The sequence below is a fragment of the Podarcis liolepis genome (genome assembly GCF_965112155.1).
Source record: "Podarcis liolepis genome assembly, chromosome: 11".
NCBI classification, from domain to species: domain Eukaryota; kingdom Metazoa; phylum Chordata; class Lepidosauria; order Squamata; family Lacertidae; genus Podarcis; species Podarcis liolepis.
In genome coordinates, this window is record NC_139565.1 from 31,404,634 (window position 1) to 31,422,436 (window position 17,803).

The window sequence follows — 17,803 nt, forward strand, 5'->3', positions numbered from 1 at the left end:
ACTGCCAACCACTATTTCATTCTACAAATTATCTATCATTGTTATTATTATTAATGTGAATACTCTGTCCTTAAACAGGTTCCAGAGTTAGCTTATGAAAAGTCGCAAAACATATTAAAACAAAGCTATTAAATGGCTACAATATAAAAGAGCACTAGGAAATCGGTCAGTAAATATAACCCTTTTTTGACAGACTGTAATGAAGAAATACCGCATGAAACGGAATTTGCAACTTTTGTTTTACCTGATTGATCAAATTACATTAAACAACAGGGCTAGTAATGTGCTGCAGGGCACTTCATTGATGAACAGGAATCGGATGGAACACTGTGAGGGCAAAATAAACAAGATTAGTTCATAGGACTTCAAGACATAATGACTCACACATTCAGGAAGGGTCTGCTGACAATATATTTTGGAACAATTGGGTAGTAGGAAGGAAGCATGAGTGGGTGGAAGAGAAGTGGCTGATACTCATATGACTCTCTCTCTCTCTCTCTCTCTCACACACACACACACACACACAGTCACTGATGTAGAAAATAAAGGTGTTAAACAACTTTTCTAGCAATGTTTCCAAATGCTTTAAAAAAAGAAAAATGCAACCATTGCCAAGTTTCTTTGCTAATGTTTCAGTAGCATGGAATTTTTCGCAGCATTAATTTTGCTGTTTTCTGCTACTGGAAAAAAATGTGATTACCCTGATCTCCAAGAAAGTGCAAGTGTTCCATTTGTCTGTGCCCTGTGGCTAAGTGGGTACACTAGCATCACACCAGTGGCACTTATTGGACAGTTCCTGTGATGTCACTTCTCATGTGCTACAACTCCCCCCCCTTCATTCCCATGCTATTTTAAAAACTCCGTTTCTTCCCTTATTAGTTTTTGGGTGTGTTTGTGTGTGGTGGGGTGTTTGTATGCATGTCCATATATAGGAATAGCTTATCTGATGACACCGTTCCACTGCTTAGCTGTTCTGATTATTTTATCATTTGTGTGTTTGCCGCCCTTTGGCTCCTTTGGGAGTAAGGACAGAGTACAAAAGAAACAAATAACTATTACGAGATAAAACATGTATAAAAATTTGTGCATGTGTGTTCTTTTCAAATATGTAAATATGCATGTGGATTTTTAGGGTGACATGCAGTGGGCTTCTGCTCATGCAGAGTAACTTGTCCTTTCTCTCTTCCCTTTCACGGCTCCTTGCATGGATACCAAATCAGCTTGGGAGGTTGGGGCTCTCTGGGGCAGATTTGGGAGGCACAGAGCTGTGGGGGGAAAGATGGGGGAAAGGGCAACTCCCATCATCCATATTTTGAGATTTAAAAAATAATAATAATTGAAAGTGTTGGAATTATATGGGTAAAAGCCAGCAAAAGTGATACAGACTTGAAAGAGATGGCTTCATCCATCCCTAATAACTCCCCACTAGAACTACTCAGGAGACTCATTTAAGGTAAGATGTGGGCAGTCTTCAAAGGACCATGAGGATGGCAGCGTGCAGGTAATTGACAGGGTTAAAAGCACTTAGATCACCGTAAATGAAGATGAAATAAAGCAAGCACCAGACTTTTCTTTACAGCAAAATGGTCAAGAGAATCTTGCACTGCTTGGTGCTTTGGGGGGAGGGACCTAGGAATTCTATAACAGTGCAAATTTAGTTTTTAAAGTAGAAAACATGCTAAAAGTCTTGAAAGGTCTGTCCATCATTGTTCTTTTCAGAGGCTTTTAAACAAATGGAGGAGGGGGTAGATTGCTGTTACAAAACATATAGTAAGTGAACTAATGACCTGCTTCTACAGGGAATGCACAGTATTCACAGGCACTTAGGTGTATCTAGATTAACAAATGATAAGGGGGGGAAGAACCCACGAACCATTTACAAAGCCATACTGGTTCTTTGTTTCCAGTTGCAATCATAACCTCATAATTGTGAAGTAGGAAGGGAATAGTGTGAAGCCACAGGGAACCTAAAAGCTTCGTGCCATGTAACTCACCAGCTTGTCTGCAGCCTTTCAGTTCCACTATCTAAGTGCTACGTACTCTAGTTAAAACCTTGTGTTTATCTCCACTGGTCTCCTGTTTTGGGGCCTGGCGTTCATTACTTTTCTTCCCCCCAGAGGGAACCATATGTTAGAATCTAAATGAATAACTAAAGTAAATGATAACAGTTATGCACATTCCAGATCTAGTTAAGTGTAAATGTCTTTTGCGAGTGCTCTCTCCCTCCCCCACCAGGCAAAATAATTCCTGCAGCCTTGCCAGGTTTGGCTTTTAGGGTTCACAGCAACGATTGATGGAACGAAGAAGGGAAGGTGGATGACAATATGGCAGGCAGCTTAAGAAGTGACAATATGCCTCCTGAGTTATGAGAAGACACAACACTCAGCGACATGCTATTGAAGCATCTCTGATGCACTCATTCCATCTTCCTAGAAAGCAGTCCTTCATGACACTTTCAGCAATCACTGATAACAAATTGTGTTCTCACCTTGTCATGCCCTTTCTCATGTTTTCTTTACAGGCTGGTAGTTCTCTATTTTAGTTTTATTTATATGCATATGAAGGAACCATGCAGTTGCTATAGTTTGCCCTGTTTCATCCTGGGCAACCCACATCAGTGGGAATGACTGGGAACAGGCATGCAAACTTGACTCCTCATGCTCCAACAACCTTGTCCAAAGGTATCCTGCTCTCTCAGACATCTGCTTTCTCTTGTGATTATCGTTATACCTGAAAATGCCTCCCTGACTGCCATTTCGCTTCTTTCCTTCCATCGCTTCTCAGAAGCTATCTTTCCCATGAAACCTCATGACATCCCCCATACTGCATGTTATGTGAGTGGAATTCCCTGATCTGGACTTTGAGCAGTATTCTGCTCAATATGAATCACTATGGATCACTAAGCTCTTCATGCCAATAAAGATTTCCAAAGTTTTACTGCAAATTATCCTTAAACTTGTTACAAAGAAACCTGTTGTAAATACAAATCAACACATTGTTCTTAAACAACCAGTAATGCAATTCAGTTTTCCTTAAGTTTTTACTTGTCAGGAACTCTCTGGTCCCAGAGATAGATTCAGATAAACAAGTTGCTTCCTCAGTATTCTGGCAACTTTTGAGCGAGACCCAGACTGCCAGGAATGAGTCAATTAATTAGCATAACATTGAAACAAACATTCCACCCTCTTTTTGCAGCTTAACATCTTTTGCACATGCTGCAGTTCAAATGCAAACCTCCATTAAGTTTCATACACAATGCATACAAACATAGCATTTTATGCACATTACATGGCAGGTGTCCTGAACCTTTCCCCTCCGAGCCCTGGGGCTGTGTTCACCCTTGCTCAACTCTCTAGAGACCACATTCCAGTGGGGACAGGAGTTCAGTACCAAAATGTGACCATAGCCACTAGGTAAAGGTAAATGGACCCCTGACCATTAGGTCCAGTCGTGACTGACTCTGGGGTTGAGGCGCTCATCTCGCTTTATTGGCCGAGGGAGCCGGCGTACAGCTTCTGGGTCATGTGGCCAGCATGACTAAGCCGCTTCTGGCGAACCAGAGCAGCACATGGAAACACCGTTTACCTTCCCGCCAGAGTGGTACCTATTCATCTACTTGCACTTTGATGTGCTTTCGAACTGCTAGGTTGGCAGGAGCAGCGACCAAGCAATGGGAGCTCACCCCATCACGGGGATTTGAACCGCCGACCTTCAGATCGGCAAGCCCTAGGCTCTGTGGTTTAACCCACAACGCCACCTGCGTCCCAGCCCATAGCCACTAGGAGCCACTAGGAGCTATCAATTTCAGTTCTCAGCTTCTCATTTCTACAATCTTAAATTCCACATTTTAGCACCAACTTGCAAATTTTTAATATCAAAATATCCTCATGAAAATCCATCAGATTTTAGTATAAAATTCAACTTATAAATGCATTGTTGTAAGCAGTTTAACCTAATATACACATTTTTGAAAACAATGGTCATGATGATTATGAATCACAGAATCTTTGTTATTATTCTCCTTCCTCCTGATTCGTGGAAGAAGAGATCTCCAAATATTTCAAAAGGACACCAATAAAGAGCTGAAGCTGTGCATTCCCTTTTTTAAAAAAGGTAATACAAGATACGTGAACTAACATGGCCACAAGTATTTATTCACTGACAGACAAAAGGGAGCTGGTTAAATTGCTTCCCAAATTGATATAAGGAGCAACTTGAGCCTTGAGCAATGCAGTGAAGAATGCAACACAGTTGTTTCTTCCCACATGTGTAAAGAACTCTTTGGACCATGGCCTCAGGTATTTCTAACAGATGCCTAAGGATGGCCCTTTGCACACTAAAGGCTTCTAGGGATTTTTTAAAACTTCTTCACAAGAACATAATGAGAGCTCTGCTGGATCAGAGCAAAGGCTGATCTAGCCCACCATTCTCTTCTCTACGTTGCCAATCAGATTATTCTAGAACCCCCCACAAGCTTCACACAAGCACAACACCACTCTCCCCATCTTGGTTGCAAGAAAGGAGCAAGCTGTGTGACATAGAGATTTTAGTTACCTCTCTGTTTGGATGTGGATAACGCAGCTGTGAGCTGAAGACAAGAGACTGCTCAGCATGCGGTTCAACAAATGTAGGTGAAACGCCGTCATTACACCATCGCAGTCAGACTGAGGGTTGTGTTTGCTGTGGAATGGTGGTGCTGTAAATAGGTGGAGTGGAATAATCTCTAAATGAAGAAATCCGAGAAAATTAGAATTCTGCCTGGGGCGATACCTGACAGCCAGGAGGAAAGTTAAGTCAATCATGTCACTTGCTTCAACACAGTGGGAGCTCGGGGTGAAAACATTATGAATGGGTGAAACCTCATTTTGATAGTAAAATCTACACACATGAAGTTTGCTGTGTTGAATGCATCATATCGGATTTGGTTAGCAAACTGCGTTACAGATCATGAGTCGAATAGGAAAGATGGGGCTGGAATGCCATTGTTTTTTGACCTGAGTGGTGGTGGTTTGCTCAAAGGTGAAGAAGAATATGTTCAGACATCTACCTAGCCTGGCTGATCCTTTCATGTAGCAGTAAAATGGATAGGACACACACTCTACTTTCTGCCTAAGTTTGCCATATTCCAGCTCTGCAAATCTAGACAGGTTAATTTCCATATTACACATTTTTTGTCAATTATGCAAATCAAGTTGTGGGTTGGGAAATGGCTGAGCACCCATCTGCTGATTTTCCACAATAGCAAACCATTGTGCTTTTCTTACATGTTGCATGGCAAAGTATTACTTAAGCCTCAGAGGTGAAATAAAAACAAATGCTACTTTAAATTGTAACAAACCTAAGGATGAGTAAGCAGGGTTTACTTTTGTATATAAGATTGCACTGTTATTCTAATAAAGGAACCCTCAACTCATGTGCATATGCACTAGCATATACAACTCAGATCAAAACTTCATTAGCTTACCACGCAATTGTTTGATAACACTGTTTTGCCTTCCTTCCTTCCTCTTGCCACAGCCCACTTGTTTTATATGTGAAAACATATGTGGAGCATGACTGAATATGGTCATGTGCCAGAGGAAGGGGTCTCTTGAAAAGCATGCTTGAATGTGGAACAGAAAATGGTGAGGTAAGGGTTATACAATGCTAAATAACAAGCCTGTGCATATTTCTTTGAAACTGGTTCTGTCCCTGCTCAGATTTGTACACTATTGGAAATTCTAAGCTGTCAGTTACCTTGCAAATCCATGTTACCTTCCCATTTTCTCTCCCCGTTGGTCAAGTTTTGGTGTTGAAACTTGCTTCATGTGTGGGAACAAGCTGACATGGAACATAGTCTACCCCCTAGTAAGCAATAGTAATGCAAGCAACCAGAGGTCAGGTGAGTGCCAGTGTCGCACCACACTGTCCGCTACTGATTAGAATCCCAAAAAAGTGTCCAGAAATAGGGTGGTACAGATGGTGATGATTCCACTCATGAAATAGCCACATGGTTTATGGAGTAAAACATAAGAACAGCGTCATCCAATAAAATGAAACAAATCATATCAATAAAAGCTGCAATCCCATTAAAATAGCAGTAAAATCAGCACAGTGAAATAAAAGCAGTCTTAAATGAATAAATAAAACCTCAGAAAAAGGAGGATCTACAATTCTGTTGGAGCAAAGAGGAAGCTAATACAAACTCTCTCAGGTTTCAGTTCACTGGGGCTGCCACAGCAAAAGCCCTGCTCCTTATGGAGGCTAATCTACTTTCAATATACAGTGGTACCTCTGGTTAAGAACTTAATTCGTTCTTAACCTGAAACTGTTCTTAACCTGAAGCACCAATTTAGCTAATGGGGCTTCCTGCTGCCACCACGCCACTGGATCACGATTTCTGTTCTCATCCCGAAGCGAAGTTCTTAACCTGAGGTACTATTTCTGGGCTAGCGGAGTCTGTAACCTGAAGCGATTGTAACCTGAAGAGTCTGTAACCCGAGGTACCACTGTATGATGGAATCTGGGGCAATGCCACCTCAAAAGATCGTAAATGCTGAGGGATGGGTGGGCATGCCTGGGAATGATCAGAGGTAAGACAAATCCATCACTTTGAATTAGGCCAGAATCTAGTGTAGGACCTGATAGGGCACTACACTAAATCCCAACTCTCTATATAGCAATGTGTTTTGGTTTCTAATGTAAAAGATAGATGGTGTAACCAGCAGCCATCAATACTGCAGACACCGCTTGCTAATTTCGCTCTGGCATCAGTGGCAGTCTGGAATGAACACTTACTATATAAACTGGAGCACACAGTAAACTATTAATGGGACAGTGGTGAGGAAATGAAAGAAGAATGCTAAAGCATGAAACCACTGAGATGATGACGTTTGCAGTTCACAACTGTGCCCCAAGCAAGCCTCTTGGAAATATTTGCAAGCAGCCTGTGCACTCCACTGCTTTCCCAATGTATCACTGCAGGCAGAAATAAATATTGATTGATTGATTGCATGATCGGTGTGCATGGTGCTTTATACAAGAGGACAATCACGGACCATTTGCCAGTCCACCTGAGCTACACTTCATTCAAGCACCAAGATATCTATGGCTGACAAATGGAACTGAAAAGGTGCTGAATGGCTAAAAGTAGCATTTTAAGACAGCAACCTTTCATCTCCATCCTTCTCTCCTCTGCCTGCCTGCCTATAGTTATATATACTATAATATAAGCAGTGCTTTCCCCCCTGGGGGTATGCAGAGATACGCATACCCCTAAACATTTTGTGAATCTAAGTTTGGCCTCATTGGGGGCAGTATTTCAATATGAGTAGAAAACGAAAGTACCCCTAAACATTTTTTTTTATAAAAAAAGCACTGAATATAAGTGGGTTTGAGCAGACATGAGGAACAGGGTCCAGAAGCCACTTTGCCGTGTGTTATATAACTTTGGGTAACTTTCCCTGCAAATGTTTCAGGGTCCTTTAGCCCTTCTCCATCTACTACCAATTCACGAAGCGTAAGTAAAAGTAGCCCTATATAAACAACACAGATGGAAGTGATGCTAACGGTACAATGTCAGCAGTATCCACAGATTGACAGCATGAGTTATGTTGCCAGATGCACAGAATGTTGCACTACTTGTTCTTTATAAACGAGACTTGATGGAGTATGTCAATGTCAAACTCCTTGCTGATTTACACACGAACATACAGAGACAGGCACACTGACAGTCACTTACGTTCCTGTGATCTATATCAGCTATACCATCTGCTTTCTGCTTTGCATGTGGTAGCGAACTAACTATCCTACTGTGCATGGTTATCACAGATTACATGCTGTGGAAGTAAGCGACAACAGTGTTCTCTCCCTCCCCTTATTCTACTCTCTCTTTCCCTATTTTAGTGTTAGAAAACAAGCTGTTTATCATCTATCATCCATGATGTACATATATTTGACATGTATTTCTGAAACTTGATTTTTGGTTTTTTCCCTGTTGTTTTTTTTGCTGTTGCCTTTGCCAGTGCAGCTTATTCACACTGATCAGACAAGGAATTTCAATCTGTGCTTAACAGAAATTCCCTGGCTTCTAGCACAGTTCTTCTATCAATTTCTGCGCACCCTGATGAAGCTCTTTTTTAAAAAAAGAAACCACATTTAATACAGCTCCTCTATCCTCCACAAAGAGACAATTTGCACAACTGCATTTTCATTTTTGGGAATAATAATAAATAAAATAATAATAATAATAATAATAATAATAATAATAATAATAATAATAATTGCAGTCACCTCATCAGGGCTGGCTCCAGGTTCCTACCAGATGTGAGGAGTCAGCAGGGCTTGCTGGAAGAGGAAAACAATAGAAGTAGTAGTAGCAGTGGCAGCAGCTATGATCTTTTGTTGAGTACCAGGTGGCCACCATTGCAATTAGAGGGGAGGGGTTGTGAGCAGACGTTCCTGCTCCCTGCTTCTGTTACCTGACTGCCGCGCCGCACCCCCTGCAGCCAGCCAATCGGTCTGACCTGGGGGTGGGGTTTAGCCGCACTCTAGCGGCTGCGGCGGCACTGCCCACTCATTTGGTCCCAGGAGGTTAGGCATTGGAATATGTGTGGTATGTTTGAGGGCAGGTTGTGGCCAGCACCTACCCCTCCCCTTTTGGGTATTCCTTTAAAGGGATCTGGCGGTCGTGGATCCTGTCCGATGCCCTGCTGGTGGCAAGGCCATAGAATGACCCCCACTGACAACAGGGGAAGCTTCCAGTTGTATTTGCATCAACAAGCTCCTCCCACTGGTTGTTAACCCATTAATGACTCCTGCAGAGCGGGGTCGAGTCATGTAGAGATCGTTTCATCCAATGCCTAAGCCAATACACATGCTGTAACCAATAAAGTTGTGGCCTTATTTAGCCCATTAACCTAAAATACATGTGTCTTTGTGTCTTATTTATCTCCAAGCGGGTAGTGGTTCCGCGACTCACAACCCACAATGCACTGGAGCTGTATAGCATTAATCTGGGGCATTCCAGGCAACTGCAATGACAGCAGGTTGACACTGAAAAGGGAGTCCAGGGCAGCAGCAGCAGCCGCAGCTGTGGTGGGTTCTTTGCACCTGCCTGAAGTTGCCACCTTCTGCCAGCAGCCTGCACCTCACAATAAGGCTCACGTGAAGATCAGTCTTCCTCCCAATGCACAGCACACCCATCATGCCTTGACTCTCCGTACCAATAGACTTGGATCCAGTCAGACCATACTACAAACTGCTTTGATCTATGAGTCTTCACATGTGTCAAAAGCAACTCAAAGTTCTGCTGGAATATTTCACATAATGCTTAATTTGAAACAGGGCTCCCATTTAAACAGATTTCTATGGCAAGACTGAGTCTTACACATAAGACTCATAAGAAGGAACATAAGAACATAAGAAGGACCTGCCAATAGCCCCTTTAGTCCAGCATCCTGTTTTCACAGTGGCCAACCAGATGCCTGCAAGCTGCAAATTAGCACAACAGCACTCTGCCCACCTGCCATTCCCAGCAATTCATAATCAGAAGCATCTGAACATTTGTGAAATAATGCCCTGTTCCCAATTGCCATAATGCCCTGGTTCCAAGGTATGATCTGAAGGCATCACCTTGGTGATGCTAACTGGGTCTGGTCAGTTCCTGGATGGAAGATCTCCTGCACACCACATGTATGCCCCCTAGGGTGGGAGAGAAATGTAAGGAAATAAAAATAGTAACAATGAGATTCCCCACAGATCAGCCATTTGGAAGCAAAAGTTCAAGTGCAGAAGGTATGAATTTCCTGCAGCCCTAAGCCCCATCATGTTTCATGTTAGATATTACAGCCTTCAAAGGAATGGAACGGAAAAACATTTACTTTTTGCCTCTGTTGCTGTCAAAGGCTTCCCAGAACCTTCTTCCCCCCTTTTCACATGAAAGTCCAAGTTGAATAAAATGCATAGAGACAGGTGGGGTGGGTTTGGTGGGATTGTGTCCCCTGGTCCTAACTCCCCCCCACTCATGTGTAGACAAAGCAGTGGTCAAAGCCTACCAATGCACAAACCGGGTGCGCATCGACTTTGACCACATGGAAAGGGTCTGGGCTGGAAGTCTGAAAAGTTGAAATCTTCAGTTGATATTCTAAGTGGGGAGGTGGCTGAACCCCCCCCCTCTTTAATATTGGTGGGGGGCAGGGAGAATTTTGGGTGTGGAGGAGAGACAAGCCTCAGTAGCATTCCTTCTGCTCCTTGAACTGCTGGAGATGTTTTATCCCAATATGCCTCTTAGAAAAAATGCTGCACCACTGCCTTTTTGACATGTTATACCTGCGAAGGAATATCACATGATTAAGGGGGAAGCAGGGCAGTGCTTCTGCCCCAATTCCTGGAACTGCACATTTCCCCAGACCTTCTCCCACATCCATGCTTTGTATATGGACCTCTGAAAAGGAAAAGCAAGCCCTGGGCATCTACTTGCATGCCAGTTTTTCCTTTCACATACTGTATCTGTGATCTCAGCCTACAGGTGTCAGGTGGGAGAGCAAATAATGTGGCCTGACTATACAGTAATATCTAAGTCAAAGGCAACAAGGCTTTTGAATACTAGTTGCAGGAAACTGCAGGAGGGGAGCATGTGCTTGCGCTGAACCCCACTTGAGGGTTTCTCACAGGCAACTGGGTCAGAACAGGATAATGCATTAGATGGGCCATTGGCCAAATCAAGTAGATTCTTCTTAATATGTTCTCACCATTTCCAGCATTGCTTGGGATTACTTCTTTACCATGAAACAACACAGAGGCAAAGTTTTACGTGATACCTGTGTCAGGTGACTCCCAGCCGTTAGGCAGGGTGTGGTGTCCTGTTAATCCAAATCCACCCAAATTGCCTGACCAAATATGAAAACAATCATATTTGAAAGAAGGGCTTCCAGTGTTTTGGCAACTATATTTTACTATTTTTAATCACTAATGTGCAACAAGAAGCTTTTTATCACGTACAGGGAACTCATTCTTTTTCATTTGGTGACAACAGAAGATGGCGCATGTAAACGAGCTCTTCAGTTTCAAGTAGGGTTCAGCTCCTGTAACAAACGCATTTTAAAAATTATTTTTGATGGACAGACCCTGTGCATGTGTCTTTTGAAATGTCTTTGTCTAACATCACCATCGGCTGTGGGGGAAGAATATCACAAGACAGGAACAGCGCTGGAAGGGACAGAAAGCTGACCTAGCGACAGCCAGCGCCTAAGGTCTCTTTCTGACCTATTTCCTTGTCTGGCACCTGTCCTTATGAAATCTCTCTCGGAAGATCTAAGGAAATTACACTTATCCTCTGGTAACTAGGTAACATAATCTCCCAAAGGCTAGCTAATTGCAGCCCATGATAACTTCACATACTCTGCAACTGTTGAATTTTTCATTTCTTTCAAATTATTGTGGATCAGTGGAGAGGGTATTGATTTGATTCATTAACCGATTCCCAGTCTGTTCCAAGGTTAATGATTGCATGTATCTCAATTACATCTTTAACAGGTTATACTCTATGATTTGTTTCAGCTGCATTTGTACATGGCGTATGGTCCACACCTGAAAGCCTTCTTAGCACTTGATGATTTAACAAGGCATTTTCTTTTCCCCCATTATGCTGTGCATGCCTAGAAAGAGAAGAAAACTCTTTGGGAAACACTGTAGAAAGGAAGCTTTTGTCCAAATCTTGAATGAACATGCAGGGCACACAGTTAGAATAACACCCTTTATAAGGGCAGATGGATACAAGGAGAACATTTGCAGATGGTCAGTATTGCAAATGCATTCCGATTAAGCTGAATGGGGTAGCTTTTTTCTTTCTGCTTATAGTTGCAATTCAAGCTTTGATGCCTGAGGAGCCGCATGCCCATAATTAAGGAATACGTTTGGTGTGCAGATGATGTCTTAAGCCTTTGATCTCAACAGTGTACTGTGGTGGTCTATTCCTTATGTATGGGCAGGGTCTAAGCCAAATGAAAAGTTGATATACCCTCCCTTTTGACTAGACTTTCATTCATTTTAAAACCACCTGGAACTTTATATTCCAAATAAATAAATAAATAAATCCCAGTGAGTCCAATGGAATTTACTCCAAGGATTGTATGCAAACCTATCCATGTTGTCTACTCAGAAGTAAATGCCATTGCAACCCAAATTTCATATCCTAAAGCAAAGTCCAAGTTAAGAAACACATCTTAATGCCCATTTCGTTGCTCTTGCTTGTAGGTGAGACTGCCTAGAGGTAGTTATGCTATTAACAGGAAAAGAGTACTTCCAGCTCTCTCTCCTTCCCACCTCCCTTTCCTTTTCTTTAGAAGCCCAAGATACTGTAGTTTAGTTTAGTAACTAGGAAGCCAAATGAGTATAGTCAAGAGGAAAGACTTCAGTTATACAATCCATTAAGTAAAACAATAGAGCCTGCAGCTGAGCTATTAAAAAGAGTAGAGCAATTTTTATTTCAATGCCTACATTTTATTTCCTCTTCTGAGTGACTGTTAACAAAGGGCTGCTGAAAGGACTGGATAAAAAGTAGACGTCAGATGCAGGATCCATGAGTTAAACAACATTATTAGATACAATTTCATAAAATCTAGTTGCTTTTCTGCTACCAGAAATCATGTCCTTTTGTCAACTTGTGGTCACATCAGCACTTCTGTTGATATAATTTGCTCCAGCTGCAGAGTGTAGCTGGCCTGCAAATCAAGGACTAGAATAGGGACAGTCAGGAATAACTCAATAGCTTGGATAATGTGCAAATCACTACACATCTTGCTATTAGTATAGTTTATTTTCACTCTGAATATTTGGAGCATGAAAAATGTATCTTTAGCAAAACAGCCGATCTGACACTTTCACAGAGCAGAACAGGGATGCGTAGAATATTAGAGCCCCTCCCCCCATGACCCCATATCCACACAGCACTTTGTAATCATTTAAGTGGGATTATCATATCAAAACCCTTCATTAAGTTTCATTGAATTGAAACCAAACACCTCATTTTGTATATTGTTTGAGGTCTCTCTGTATCACCGCTTGAATCCCTTTGCACTAACTCATCAAATGCAAAAAGGGGCCATTTTCTATTCCATACTTCTTCTCTTCTGTTTACCCCTTCATGCCCTTTGACCAGAAGTTACACAGTGGGGGTGGGACACACACCATATTACCTTCACAGCAACAATATATTTCAAATGCAAGATGTAAAAGGAGATGGGAAGCTGAATTTTTAAAAAATAAAAATACAGGATTCAGTGGAACTGAGAAGGAATGTATCAGCATAGTATAGAAATGAAGGTAACTACTTTCAAGAGAAGTTAATACAGCCCTTTCAAATGGGGACCACATGGAGAAAAGTTAAATTACATTTAACTTGTTCGCACAGATTATTTTTTAGGAGGAATATTTAAAATATTGTGAACTTAATATGATATTCACATATTACATTACATATTACATTCAATTTATTTGCATGGATATTTTTTTAGAAGGGCTTTTTCCAAATATTCACGTCACTCAATCACGCATTGATTCACAGGGTGGAATACATGTTACTGGGGGGATTTAAGGGATGGGGTGCTGTATTCCTATAGATTTCTGTGAGGGATAATCAGTTTTGTTAATATAATAGGTTGGGATACATTAATGGAGGATTGGCATCTCAATTGCTATATTTTTGATTGCTAGGAATGGACTCCCTTGCTTCAGATGTGGTTTCTCTCTACTTACAAGGCACTGGGGACAAATAGCAGGGCAACACATGACCCTCCAGATGTGACTTCATCAGCCCTAACCAATGGGCAGGGTTGATGCAAGTTGCACTACATCAACACTTGGAAGGCAATAGTTCCCCACATCTAGAGTAGTAGACAGCTTCACCAATTGTCTCCTGCTTATGAGTTGCTGTCAGCCAGGATGGACCTTTGCTCTGAACCAGCACGTCTCAACTTAGGAAGTGGTTCATAGGTGACAGCCATGTGGAAATTGCACTATACATCTCTTAACCCCTTTCCCCCATCCAGATCCGTAGCATTCATATCTCTGCTTGAATTCCCACATACCTCCAACACAGGGACTAGACTAGAAAGCCATATCTGGCACCTACACAAATGAACTCACAATCAGAAGTAGTAATTTAAGTTGACCTATGACACTGATGACCTTGTACACTTCAGCACCAGTATAAATGCTGGCAAATCAAGTGAGCAGATATCAAAGGACATGTGGAGAAGCAGTGGCTAGCTGAAGCTCAACCCAGAAGTGAGTTAGAAAGAGTGAGGAGGAAGGTTAGGCTCGTTGTCTAATAATTTGCTCAACAGCCATTAGGGCACTGTTCCATCTTTAGATTGCACTTGTTTTGTGAGGTCTATAAATACTAATCCTCCCTCGGAGAACAATAATAAATACCCAATTCAAAGATATGAATGGGCTTAATTAAGCAATCAGGCTGCATCCAGGCCTAATCAGCTTCAGAGTATAGTTTTGTGGCACACTGTTTATTCAAGGCCTTCCTACAATGGCACAGGAACACATGGTGTGCTTCTCATGGACACATGGCAAAAGGGGGCATATGCATCACACAGGAAGGAAAGCAAGAGAAAGCAAGGAGCAAGTTTTTTATTGGTTATTGCACTTTTTGCTTAGTTAGGAGAGTGCTTTGTGCCAAGTTAGCATAATGGTTGCATTTGTAAGTATCTGATGCTATCTAGTAGGTTAGATATTGATGGTTTTGTAAAAAGCTTCTAGGATCCAATACATCGGCTACACAGGGCTGCAAACACTAATAGTCCACACCGTTTTCTTTTATTAGCAGCAAAAGAGAGGTGGGGATGGTGGAGGAACTTGATTCAGCTCACATTTAAAGGCAAACATGTCCACGTTGCACTTTCCCAAAAAATATGTAAACCAAAACACAGCCTCCTGTTGAACTTCACAGTTATCCGAATTTTGCAATGCAGTTCTCCAGCCAGGAAATGTATTCAAAAATGCATATGCTGGGGTAAAGCCATAAAAATGGACATATAACAAGAAATAACATGCACACATCCAGTATATTAGGAGAAAATAATTTGCAAACCTGTAGATTGGGTAGAATTGCATACAAAAATGTGGATAAATTCACACTAAAATGCTGATAAATTTTCAGGTGGACTCCTCCCGCCTGAACAAAGCAAACTGAGGTGGAAATGTGGATAACTGAATGAAAAAATGAGAAACTGAGAAAAATGAAATTGTCAGATTTCTTCATCCCTAAATGAAACTGAATCTCAAAGTGAATCGTGATGGAGATTTCTAATCAGCAAGTTTCTTCACCTGTGCAACAATTTGGGGGTGTCTAGATAATGGTTGATGCTTTAAAAGATAAAGCTTTTTAAAGCCTATTCCCAGATTATTCTTTTGACATTCATTTTTGAAAATAAGAATAAGAAATACACATGTTTTCATGGTGGACTTAAAAAACACATGCCTCTACTCTGAATGAAACTTAGTTGAATACCAACCACTGAATCCAGTCAAGATGGAGGTGTTGTGTGTTCTAGGTTCTTGGGTTTGGGAAACAAAATTACTGCCTGTTCTAGATGGAGTTTGTACTCCCTGAAGGAGCAAATGTATAGCAAATGTATAACAATGCATTTATTTCTGAGGTGCATATTGCACTGGCATTGTGCTGCTTCTGGTGGCAGATAAAGTCACACGTATTTGTCCATGTTTTTGGAAAAGTGGGGTGAGATTATGTCTCAGTTGATTTAATCTCTTCTGTAGGGGCAGGGAACCTTCTTCCCATAGGCCATGGGAGCAATTTGCTGGAACAATGGGTACTTCCAACCACTCATGGGTGATAGGCATGTGTCTTGCTCAAGGCGAGGAGGGAGCAGTTCCTATTGCATGGAACCCACTTCTCCTTCCCACTGCTGCTCTTTGAAGCTGCCCCATGCAGCCCCTTTCCACCTTTGACGTAGGAAGTGGAAAGGAGCTTTAAAAGCCCTTTGTCGTCCTCCCTACATATTCCTTCCACCATCAGGGGTAAGAAGGAGAAGCACTTGGGAGGATTGCAAAATGTTCTGTAATTCTCCCCATGTTCTCCTTTGCATCCTTTGCAAAGCAGAAGCTCAAGGGGTATCACAAAACCCTTTATCCTGCTCCTCCTTTCAACCAACAGTGTCATAGCTTGGAAACATTGCCATGGGGTGGGCTTTGCAAGCATTCCTGCGCTCCGACTTTCAACCTTCAATGTTGCATGCTAAAAGGGAGGAGCATAGGGAAGGATTGACATTCCCAACCTGTGGGGCTGATACCTGATTTTGTCCACCACCACCACTAGTGCAGAAAGCGAGAGAAGGAAGCCTGCATTTTGGGAACTACCAAAGACATTATTACTCTCACTATCGGCTAAATAATTATTATGCAAATTATGGAAGTCAGGAGGACACGCCTATTATTTACAGATTTAAACCAACCACAACAGCAAAACCTGATCATATTCACTAGATCGATTTCATTTCAGGGCATGAGATGATGAAGAAGAAATTTCCGCCCCTGTTTCTGTTTTCATCAGAATTCCCTGACAACCCTACTTACAACATTCCTGTACCAAGAACTGGGCAAAGTGTAATTGGTAAAGTGGCTCCCAAAGAGAGAAGATGCATTTTAACTGTACTTTGTGGCCTTTGATTCTGTTTGCGTGTACAAAAAGTCCATGGCTGATCATTGTTAAAGTTTGAATACATTCTTGCAAGCCAGCAAAATGTACAAAGCATGGACAAGCGATGATGTAAACACACATGCTTTGCTATCCAAAATTATGTATCCACTCTTGTTTGGTCTGTGTCTAGAAATGGCCTGGCAACCAAACTAGCTACATTTTCCCATGATTTCCTCTTCTAAAAGGAAAATGTTGCCCCCCCACCCTGCTAAAATTAAAAGAAAAAGACGCTGTATAGGGGAAATAGTTCTCTTTTTGATTCACAATAGCACATCTTTCGTTTTCTCCACGAAAGGCCAGTGAGAGGGTATTGATCTAGAAAGTCGCTGACTGTTATGGTTTTCTATGAAGCAAAACTTGAGATTTGGTCAGCTGACACACACACATAAAGAATCTCTATGAACAGTGAATGAGCAACTGCTGGGATCTGGTTTCGTAAGGTGTAGGACCTGCAGCGCAGAGAGAAATTAATGCTTTTCGATCACCTCAAATTCAAAAGACTCATAGTATGAAAGATGGGAATGAGATTATTGCTAGTTTGCAAGCTGGTCTGCTAGTTTAGGAAATGCTTTTGCTGGCAGTAGGTCTTTCTTGTAAAAGATAATGCTTTGTGCAAAAGGGAAAAAAAGCTTTTCATACCTTTTAATTTTATTGCCTTTCCTTCCTGCTTCCTGTAAGCTCATAATAATACAGCAGAGATGTCAGCTGGCCACAAGAATATGCTGGGGAAGAGAGTCACTCTGGTGGGACATTTTTGCAGAAAAAAAGAAAAGGGAAAACCAGCTCCCAAGTGCCGCAGAACTCTTGGGGCTGAACATAATCACAGAGCTGATGATGAAGGGATCCAGGACAGAAAAGAATTTGGAACCCTTTATGTTATTCCATCAGTTGTTTTGTCTGGTTGAAAGAACTTATCGGATTGTTCTCCCTTTTGTTTTATTTTGCATATGGTTCTCTTCACTCAGTTTATTGGAAACAAAGCGCAGTAGCACAGACAAAGCACCAGAAGGGACAGCACTTGTTCAAACTTTGCAAAAAAGAGAGAGGATCATTTATAAAAATTAGCACTGAAACTTTGGCAGCTGGCCTGCAAGT

The 17,803-nt window shown here is 41.7% G+C and overlaps 1 long non-coding RNA gene across 2 annotated transcripts; it reads right to left on the bottom strand.

Moving 5' to 3' along the window:
* Nucleotides 1-222: 222 nt before the first annotated feature.
* On the bottom strand, nucleotides 223-17,509 carry LOC310688822. Of its 2 annotated transcripts, XR_014517207.1 has the most exons (7): nucleotides 17,348-17,509; nucleotides 11,569-11,636; nucleotides 10,981-11,063; nucleotides 8,272-8,325; nucleotides 4,995-5,139; nucleotides 4,555-4,723; nucleotides 223-327 (listed from the first exon to the last, which is right to left on the bottom strand). It is a non-coding gene; the product is annotated as an uncharacterized lncRNA (long non-coding RNA). The 2 variants fall into 2 exon arrangements; XR_014517206.1 differs by lacking the exon at nucleotides 11,569-11,636.
* Nucleotides 17,510-17,803: the final 294 nt, after the last annotated feature.